The sequence below is a fragment of the Bos taurus genome, chromosome 8 (assembly GCF_002263795.3).
Source record: "Bos taurus isolate L1 Dominette 01449 registration number 42190680 breed Hereford chromosome 8, ARS-UCD2.0, whole genome shotgun sequence".
NCBI classification, from domain to species: domain Eukaryota; kingdom Metazoa; phylum Chordata; class Mammalia; order Artiodactyla; family Bovidae; genus Bos; species Bos taurus.
The window spans coordinates 68,947,564-68,957,416 of NC_037335.1; the positions used below are offsets into that span (position 1 = coordinate 68,947,564).

The 9,853-nt window shown below is 43.4% G+C and overlaps 1 non-coding gene across 1 annotated transcript; it reads right to left on the reverse strand.

Annotated features, from left to right (window-relative positions):
* Positions 1–8,718: 8,718 nt before the first annotated feature.
* Positions 8,719–8,790, reverse strand: TRNAC-GCA (transfer RNA cysteine (anticodon GCA)). The gene has a single exon. It is a non-coding gene; the product is annotated as a tRNA-Cys (tRNA).
* Positions 8,791–9,853: the final 1,063 nt, after the last annotated feature.

The window sequence follows — 9,853 nt, forward strand, 5'->3', positions numbered from 1 at the left end:
TCTTCCCTTGCTTACTCACTTTCAGGCTTGAATTGCTTACCAAGGAGCGAGAAGCACATGTGCTGTCCAGCTGCCACAACCATTCAGTCCTCTATGCAAGTGTGTCTCATTGTATATTAATAAATCAGCACTCTGGCTTATCAGTATGAGTTCTGTGAGTTGAGTGAATGGAAATCAATTTGCCCGGACATGATGCCCCCTGGAGAAAGGAAGACACAGAGCTTCCAATCTCAGAACAGAGGACCAGGGCTGCCCACAGTTACCCACAAGGCAGGCTGCCCAGCACTGACCAATTCCCACTTCTGTACTATTCCCATATCACATACCAACTCTGTGAATAATCTCAGAAGTCCTGACTCAAAGTCAGCCAATGCATCAGTCAAAAAGAGGATCATTCATCATGACCTGTTAAAAATAAAAGAGGGCCTAGGGATCATCTAGCAAAACCTTGGCATTTCACCACAAAGAACTGTAAGGGGATGTCTGCAATGAATCCCAATCCATCTGGGGAGTGAAAAGAACATAAGAGAAGTCTGCCTGCCGTCTATGGGGTCGCAGAGTCGAACACGACTGAAGCGACTAAGCAGCAGCAACAGCAGCCTACGGCCAACTCATACGGACGTACGGCAAAACCCATCACAATGTGGTAAAGTAATTATCATGCAACTAAAATAAATAAATAGATTTTAAAAAGAAACTGAAAACAAAGATATAAGAGAAGTCTATTCATCTGAGGAGCTTACAGAGGAATGTGAAAGTTCTGTGTTATCACAGAGCCAAATAAGCAGGGGTTCAAATTCCAGTTTTGTCGCCCACTAGTTAGTTGTATGGCCTTGAGTAAGTTAAGGAACATCCTCCAAGCATCTATGTCTTTTTTGGTGGGGTGGTGGGAGGGTGTTTCTTGCCTTTAGGAATTTTAACTTTGTATTGTGATAAAATACACAACAGAAAAATGCACGTCATGAGAGCGCAGTTCACTGAATTTGGAGCATCTGTTTCTTTACCCGTAAAATGAAATGAATGGCTCTATGGCTCTATTTCCCAGAGCCATAGATAATTGAGATATTGTATGTTAATTGAGATATCAATTAATAGTTAATTGAGGTATCACATGCCTCATATACATAGAAGGTGCTCAATAACAGTTTCTTTACATGAACCAAAGAATACAATGAGGACATAATTAAGGGCTAAACTGTGATGTGCCCTCTAAGTACTGTTAAAGTTCAAAAAAGAGGAAACAGCCATTTGCGGCTTTATCTAGAGCAAATAATGGATTTACAGAGTAGTTCTTACTGGTCCCCTCTGGAGTTATTTCACACCCATTAAAAAACACCCAAAGCTCCCCTGGGTCCTACAATCAAACTGTTCCATAGTTCACCCCCTCTCACCCTGTTAAAAGTTGAATAGTATCCCCTCAAAATCCACATGCTAAAGTTCTAAACTCCCAGTATCTCAGAATGTGATCTTATTGTGGAATAAAGTCTTTCCATATAGAATTAAGATGAAGTCATACTGGAGTAATCCAATATTACTGGTGTCCTTTAAAAAGGCAAAAAATTGGACAAAGCCACTCACACAGGGAAAATGCCCTGGAAGGTCAGAGTTATATTGCCACAGGCTGAGAAATGACCTGCAGCTGGGAGAGAATGGAAGCTTGGAAGGGGTCCCTCCTCAGGGCCTTTAGAGGGAAGGCCTCTAAGAGGGAGCATGGCCCTACCAAAACCTCGTTCTCAGACCCCCAGCCTCCAAAACTGTGAGGCTAATTTCTGTTGGGTTAAGCCAATCAGGTTTTAGTACTTGGCTATGACAGCACTAAGAAATCGATGCCCAGGTCATGCGTACCATCACCATTGCCATCCGGCCATGAGGGGCCAATGGGGAACCTGAGGGGACTTACACTTACTCTCTCAGCTCAGGACTACAAACTAAGAAAGCTCCCAGCCCTCCAAGAGCTCTGGTCTTCTCTTCCCATCTGCCAGGAGGAGGGTAGGAAATAGCCTGCATTTCAGGTCCATGATTCCTGAAGAAAGATGCAAAGGTAGCCATGGCAACAGGTAGACAGAATGGCTCAGGTAGCAGAACGGCTCAGGTAGACAGCATCCAGGTCTCTAGTCCTGACCGGTTCTAAAACCCACTACAACCTTCCTTCCCATGGCTCTCCAGCCTCTGCTTAAGAACAAAGAAGTGTGGGAAGTGTATTAAGTTCAGGATTCCTTAAAAAAAAAAAAAAAAACAAAGCTTTGATCAATGCAGTTATTCCTATAAGTAAACTAAATCCAACTCTTTATTCCCATAACTTCCATCCTTTAGCCTAATATCTCTGCCCTCTGGGGTCATATGGAAAAGAAAAGGAAAAATCCAACCCCACATTGTCTTGGCAATTCTTTCAGCACTTGAAGACTTTGACCATGTGCCTCCCCATCCTCTCTTTTCCTCGCAAAACATCTCTGTCTGCTCACCATCTCCTCCCTGTAAGACAGGTGCTGTGTGTTCACACATCCATGTGTCCGTGGAGTCCATGTGGGACTCCATATGTTCTGATCACTGTTTCTTTCAGTTTGGGGCTTTACAGTTGGGTTTGTCAGGTCATATGACCCTCCCCATCTCTTTTTCCATCCAAGATGCTCCTCTGATGAAAGGCTACTACAAGCTGGGCCAGGGGATGGGTGTATCATGAGGATTAAGACATGGTGTCAACCAGACCGCAAGCTCTTAGCAAGCAGGGTGACCCCGACTATCCACACAAAAAGAACACTTAACTCAAACCGGCAATAAGTGCAAGTTAAAGAGAGAAGAAAATAAAGTACCTTCCAATATTGATGTCAGACTCCCAGAAAGCTCAGTTAAGCATAAGATGATTGTCCCCAAAAGAGGAAGAAAGAGAAATCCGAACTGACCTGAAAACAACCCCTGACCTCATTTGAAGGCTCCTTTATTTTTAATCCAATACCCAGGAACCCTTCTCAGGGTGTAAATTCCCTGAAAAGCCAAATCTTTCCAGGACATGAAACTGTTGGCTGCCCTTTTGAGGGCTGAGAGCAAAGAGCTCCAAAATTTATGCACTACATTAAGCGAGATGCCTGGTATCCAACTAGGTTAAATTGCTTTCTATATTTAAATTGCCTGCTAGCTGGTTAGATGTGGGAGCCACAGCTGTGAAATGGATAGTTCCAGCCAGTCAATAGAAAGGAATAAATCCTAATGGATTAATCTGTTATAATTAGACAATTCTGTATGACTTTGACATGGAGCCCAACTCCTCCGAGAAAGAGGAGAGGGGGAGGGGTGAACTTCAAGTGTGGGGACAGGAGGCAAGAGAAGAGCAAGAGGAAAGGGGATGTCTGAGGAGCAGAGGAAGGTTGTCAACCATAAGCCAGGAACACCTAAGAGTTGAGATGGGTGGACAGAAGGTATGAATAAAGTCTCTCTCTCCACAAAAGAAATTCACACCAAAACCAGAGGGTTAAATTATAAGAAAGGAAATAAAATTTATTCTTGCACAACACAGGTTTGAACTTCACAGGTCCACTTACACACCAATTTTTTTTTTCAATAAATATATTGTCCATCCTAGATTCCACAGCCGCTAGCGCTTCCCTGTCCAAGGGTGCTTCCGCATCCACGGGTTCAACCAGCAGCAGATCACGTATCACTGTTTACACTCCAAGGTTGGTTGAATCTGCAGATACTGGAGGACCGACTTTGGGACTTGAGTATCCATGGATTTTGGTATCCATGGAGCACCCCCCGCCCCAGCCAATTCCTCCGGGGACACTGAGGGGCCATTGTACACAGTAGTGAACTCCTTCCTCTCTTCTCCCTGTCCCTCCCTTTACCTATAAAAGTTCTTTCCTTCTGCTTCTCAAAGGGACAAAGCCTTTGGGGAAGCTTCCTTTGGTATCAGAAGAGTGATGAGATCTCTCGGGCGGTTGAGTTGGAGTACTTCTTTCGGTTCTTTTCCTCCTCCTCCAACTCTGCCTTCTTACCAAGACCAGGAACCCATGAAGAGAGTAAAGGCCCAGCACCGTCTCCAGGTGACCTAGGCTGAGGGTAAGGAGCAGAGGTCCAGGGTGAGGCAGACTGGAGGATGGAGCTGGTAGTGGGACAAGGTTGCAGCTTTCAAGTCCTGGAAATCGCTCTGAGCCCTAGAGCAGGATGGTGAGGCTGTCCAGAGCATAGTGTTAGTCACTCAGTCATGTCCAACTCTTTGCGGCCCTATAGACTGTAGCCCACCAGGCTCCTCTGTCCGTGGGATTCTCCAGGCAAGAATACTGGAATGGGTTGCCATTCCCTTCTCCAGGGGATCTTCCTGACCTGGGGATCAAACCCACCTCTCCTGCGTTGCAGGCAGATTCTTTACCATCCGAGCTACAGGAAGGCCCTGTCCATAGCATAACAATTTGTTTATTCAAGTCTAATCTAAGTTCAAGTCTTATCAAGCTGGAGTTCCAGGACAGTTTTGAACACCTAGAGGCTCCCTGGACCATCTCCAGTATCAGAACGGCTCTCTCATCCAACTCATTGTGCCTCCATTCCAATACAAGCCCTGGGCTCCAGCAAAACTGACCTTTTTATTTAAAGAGAGAGAGAGTAGTCAGGGAGCTAAAGGTGTGGCTGATGGAAAATGGGGGCCAAAGATAACATAGGCTCAGAGCTTCTGGCTCACTGGACAGCTTTTCTTAGCAACATACAGTAATACACACAACGTGCTTAGAGGACAACTCTGGGTCTGTCTGGAGGTTGAAAGGCAGAGAAACGAAGAAGACAGTCCAAAAGTTTAGATGATGAGCAGTGGGCTGGGTATAAGCTGAACTCTTGGTTGAGTGACTTATTAGGGGTACCAAGAGCCAGGAAATCGTACTTGGGCACCGTATTTGGCAATTGGATGCTGCATTTTGCCAGCTTCAAGGTGTGTAGCCTTAAATGTACAATACTGTCCTCCTGCATCAAAACAAATCAAGTATCTTCTCATCACCCATCTGCCCAGAGCTATGCAAAACTGTAAATCCAATGTCAGATAAATAATCAGAAATTAAGACAGTGGGAGTAAGACCTGAACAGCATGAAAAGATCTAGAAATGGAGGTGACCTGCTTCAGGTATCCTGTGTGAGCAACCCTGGGCCTCTGGGCAGTGTGCCTCAATAAAGGGGCCCCATGTGGGACCCCCAGTGGAGGGAATGGGGTCAAAGGTGAGGGTGGATGGTGACAAGCTGCATCCAGCGTCTCTCTCCTCTCTTTCACCTCTGTGCATTGCTTCCATGTTCCCTTGGTGCCAGGAAGGCCACCTTAATCCCATGTAATCAAAGCAATACTCTATTGGAATAAAACTTGAATAGGGACAGAAGATCAATGAATGGGAAAACTGAATATTGTAAAAGATATTCCGTTCTTCACGTGTTAATTTATAAACTTAGCATGACTATAATTAAAATTGCAAGAGGATTTATTCTTTTAAGCTTAACTAAGTGATTCCAGTGGTCATCTGGAAAAATAAACATGCAATAATTTCCCAAGAACATCAGAAAAAGAGGAACTCCCAGTGGCAAGTATTAAAAGAGGGATCAAATGGCATGGAACTGATATAAGGATCAACACATTGTTTACAGAAAGTTCAAGAGTAAGTAAATATACACACATATATGAATTATTTTAAATATTAGATGACATCACTAATCTGTCAGCAAAGGTTAGCATTAGCATTTGGTTAATTATTTATTTTTTTAATTTATCATCGAAATTAATTCCAGACGGATGGATTGTGTAACTCATAAATCATAGTGAAAATAAGTAAATAGAAAATGGAAGTAAAAATTTAATTTATCTTTGGGTAGAAAAGACTGTTTAAGCATAAATAGGATTGAGAAAACATTCTATGCACAAAACTAAAGCTTGTGCATGTCAAAATCCCTGTTATAAACAAACAGGTAAATGACACATTGAAATAAAATAAGGATATATTAATAATTAAGCAATCCTTTCTATATTATATAGAGCATTCATATTTAAAAATAAAAACACATCAGTTAAAACTAGGCAAAGGATTTAGATTTCTCCATAAAAATACAAATGGCCATGAAATGTTTTTAATAGTAATATCTAGTGCCATAAATTTATCATGCTCAACTAGTGCTGATAGGGAGTATAAATTGATTAAAACACAAAATAAAACAAAACACACACACAAATGTTCTGGAAAGAACTTGACAGTATGCATTAATAGCAGGAATCTTACTTCTAGGAATGTGTCCTAAATAATCAGAGATATAGGCAAAGACTTACAAACAGTGTTTTTTTATGGCAGTATTATAAGAACCAAAAATTGAAAATAATCCTCAAGACCACTAGACACTGGTTTTTAAAAAAGCTATAGTGTGTATAGTGTGTGCACAAAGTAGATGATTACAACCATTCAAGATCAATGGCATTGGAGAAGTCTCAAAATATAATCTTAAAATTTAAATATCAGAACACAGACTGGAAATGTAATAAGTATGGAGTTCTGTTTTTTAAAAATGTATTTTTGCATAGAAAAAAAAAAAGACCGAAAGGAATTCTTTAACATGTTCTTTATGGTCATCTGAATGGTAGAATTGGGGTTATTTAATTTTTATCTTTATATCATTCTGTATTTTTCAAATGTTCTATACTGAATGTATTTCCTCTTGATAATTAGAAATTTAAAGCAATCAAGCTTATTTAGAAAAGATTAGTTCTCCAGTGTTCCAGAAAGAGAAAAAGGCAAGAGGTCAGAAAATGCTTCTGAAATCACTCTGAAGCTTCCTCCTGCGGCACTAAATGGAATACCCAGGCTTTAACTGGGACTGACAGCAGGATTATTTATAAGAATGGCCAGCCTGCCACTCACTCACCTGAGAGGAGCCCCTGCTGATTCCCTCCTGCCCTAAATAAATCAGACCTGCGAGCCAAGCCTCACTGCCTGCGCTTATCCATGTAAATTAGCTTGATTTGATGTTCATAATTGCTCTCCTCTACTGCCACATGCATGTGTGCATGCACACACAGAGAGACCCATGCACACACCTGCTGCCTCCTCTCAAGTGGCCGGCACCCACCGAGCTGTCATCATGCCCAGCTTTTCCAGTTCAAGCCCTCAGCCAGGCCCCCGCTCAGGCTATCCCACACATTCCATCATGGCATTACCGAGTTACTGCCCACTCCATGCCCACCTGCCAATTCACATCCTACCTTGAATGCAAGTGCCTCTACAATTCCCAGCCAAAACCACGTGAGGACCTGCTCTGTGTCACCATTGTGCACCAGGGACAGAAACAGAGAGAGCAGGAGTCATTGCCCATGAAGAGGTAGATATCCAGTGTAGCAGACACACAGAGAACGAGATCATTTGAAGCTAATGAGCAGAGTGCTATAAAGCAGAGAGATGCTGGATGTTAAGTGATCATGGAGGACTTCCTGGAAGCGGTGGCACCTGAGCTGAGTCTAAAGTGTTAGTCGCTCAGTCACCCTTTGTGACCCCATGGACTGTAGCCCACCAGACTCCTCTGTCCATGGGATTCTCTAGGCAAGAATACTGGAGTGGGTTGCCATTTCCTTCTACAGGGGATCTTCCCAACCTATGGATCAAACCCAGGTCTCCTGCATTACAAGCAGATTCTTTACCATCCAAGCCACCAGGGAAGCCCAGGCTGTGTAAAAATCAAGCAGAGATAGTGGGAGAGAGTGGAGGAGAGTAAATGAAAGCCCAGAAGTGCAAAGCCATTAAAGCAATAGGAAACCCCAAGCTGGAAGTTCAGCATTCAAGGAACTGAAAGAGGGAGGAAATGAAGGAAGAAGAAAAATGAGATGGGAACATCAAACAAAGACCAAGTCATAAAAAGCATCATGTTCCTTGCCAAGAGCTGAGTATGGTCTAGGACCTCCACACAGCTGTCTCCCTTTTGCCTGCCCCCACTAGTCTGCCCAAGAGCAGTTCTTGGACTTTAAGCAGCTAAGCATCAGGCATGCACCTCACCCAGCTGGCTCAAGAAAACAACTCTGGGGTCTGGCAGGATTCCCTGGTTCGCCGCTCTGTCTGCAGTCCTGACTTGTGACTCCCAGGGACCTCACTTGCTTCTGGATTACTGAAACCTGGCCTGGGTTCCCCAGCAGCCTCTAGGGGCTGCCAGTGGTGGCCCTCTGCTTGATCCAGGCCATTCCTCTTACGAACCCTCGCCAAACACACTTTCATCCCCACCCTCTTCCAAAACTGTTCTCGTCAGTGTCACCAATGAGCTCCATGTTGCTAAACCCAAGGCTCACTCTTCACCCTCATAAGCGAAACTCAGCCGGCCATGCCCTTCTCCCCCGCCCACTTCTTCATTAGCCCTCCAGGACACCACCCTCCTAGCTTCCCTTCCACCATTGCTGGATTCTCTCACCTTATCTGTTTTTCTGGCTCTTCCTCATCCAGAACTCAATACAGCTGTTTCACTTGGATGAATAATACTCATCTCAAACTTAATACATCCAAAGGTGCTCACATCTCTCCCCCATCCACCCTCAGAAACCCATTACCCCAACTTTCCACAACTCAACTGCTAGCAAATCCATTTTTCCCATCGGAGTGGAGTGTCAGTCGCTCAGTCGTGTATGACCCTTTGCAACCCCATGGACTGTAGCCTGCCAGGCTCCTCTGTCCATGGGATTTCCCGGGAAAGAATACTGGAGTGGGTTGCCATTTCATTCTCCAAGGGATCTTCCCTACCCAGGGATCAAACCTGGGTCTCCTGCATTGCAGGCAGATACTCTACCGTCTGAGCCACCAGGGAAGTAGCTGGATCAAAAACACTCTAGCAGAAATTATAGTAGAAGAGTTTCAAGTGTGAATTAGGCAAAGATTTCCTAAATGGTTTACAAAATGTACAAATCATAAAGGAAATACTGATTACATTACAAATAAGGACTTCTCAAAGAAAAAATTATTAAGAAAGTGAAAGGCAGTCAAGAGTGGAAAACAATATTTGCATTTTATATAATCAACGAAGGAATTGTGCCAGGAATACATAAAGAATTCCCAAAGCCAAGAAGAGAAAAAAAGACAGGCCACCCATTTTATTTAATGGGCAAAAGACTTGAACAGGCATTTTACAAAAAATAAACACATCCAAATGGTGAATAAACACATAAAACCCTGCTCAATCTTATTAGTCATCAGGGAAACGCAGATTAAAACCACAATGAGACATTACTGTACCCCAGGCGGAATGGCTAAAATGAAAAAAACAGACAATTTCAAATGTAAATAATGATGTGGAACTGGAGGAAATTGGTATGAACACTGTGTAAAACTGTTTGGCAGTATCTATTAAAACGAAGTGTATTTGCGTATCCTATGACCTAGAAATTTCACACTTTACATCCATCGAGGGAGAGTGAATTGTCACAATGTGCAGCATCATGAATTTATGTCATCATTTCAAGAGAGGACATCAGGCAAAAAGACCACAACCCTTATGATTGCGCTACAGAGTTTTAAAGCAGACAAAGACTAATCCTTGGTGTTCTAATGCAACTTCATGGTGACTTTTGGGAAGACCCACGAGGTGACTTCTGGGTACCTGCTCACAGTGGTCAATTTCTGGATCTGGATGGTGGTTAATCAAAAGTATTCACTGTGTCAGACTTTGTTGTTGTTGCTGTTCAGTCTCTGAGTCATGTCCGACTCTTTGCAAGTGAACTGTAGCACACCAGGCTTCCCTGTCTTTCACTGTCTCCTGGAGTTTGTTCACTCTTGTCCACTGAGTCAGTGATGCCATCCAACCACCTCATCTTCTGTTGTCCCCTTCTCCTCATGCCCTCAATCTTTCCCAGCATCAGGGCCTTTTCCAATAA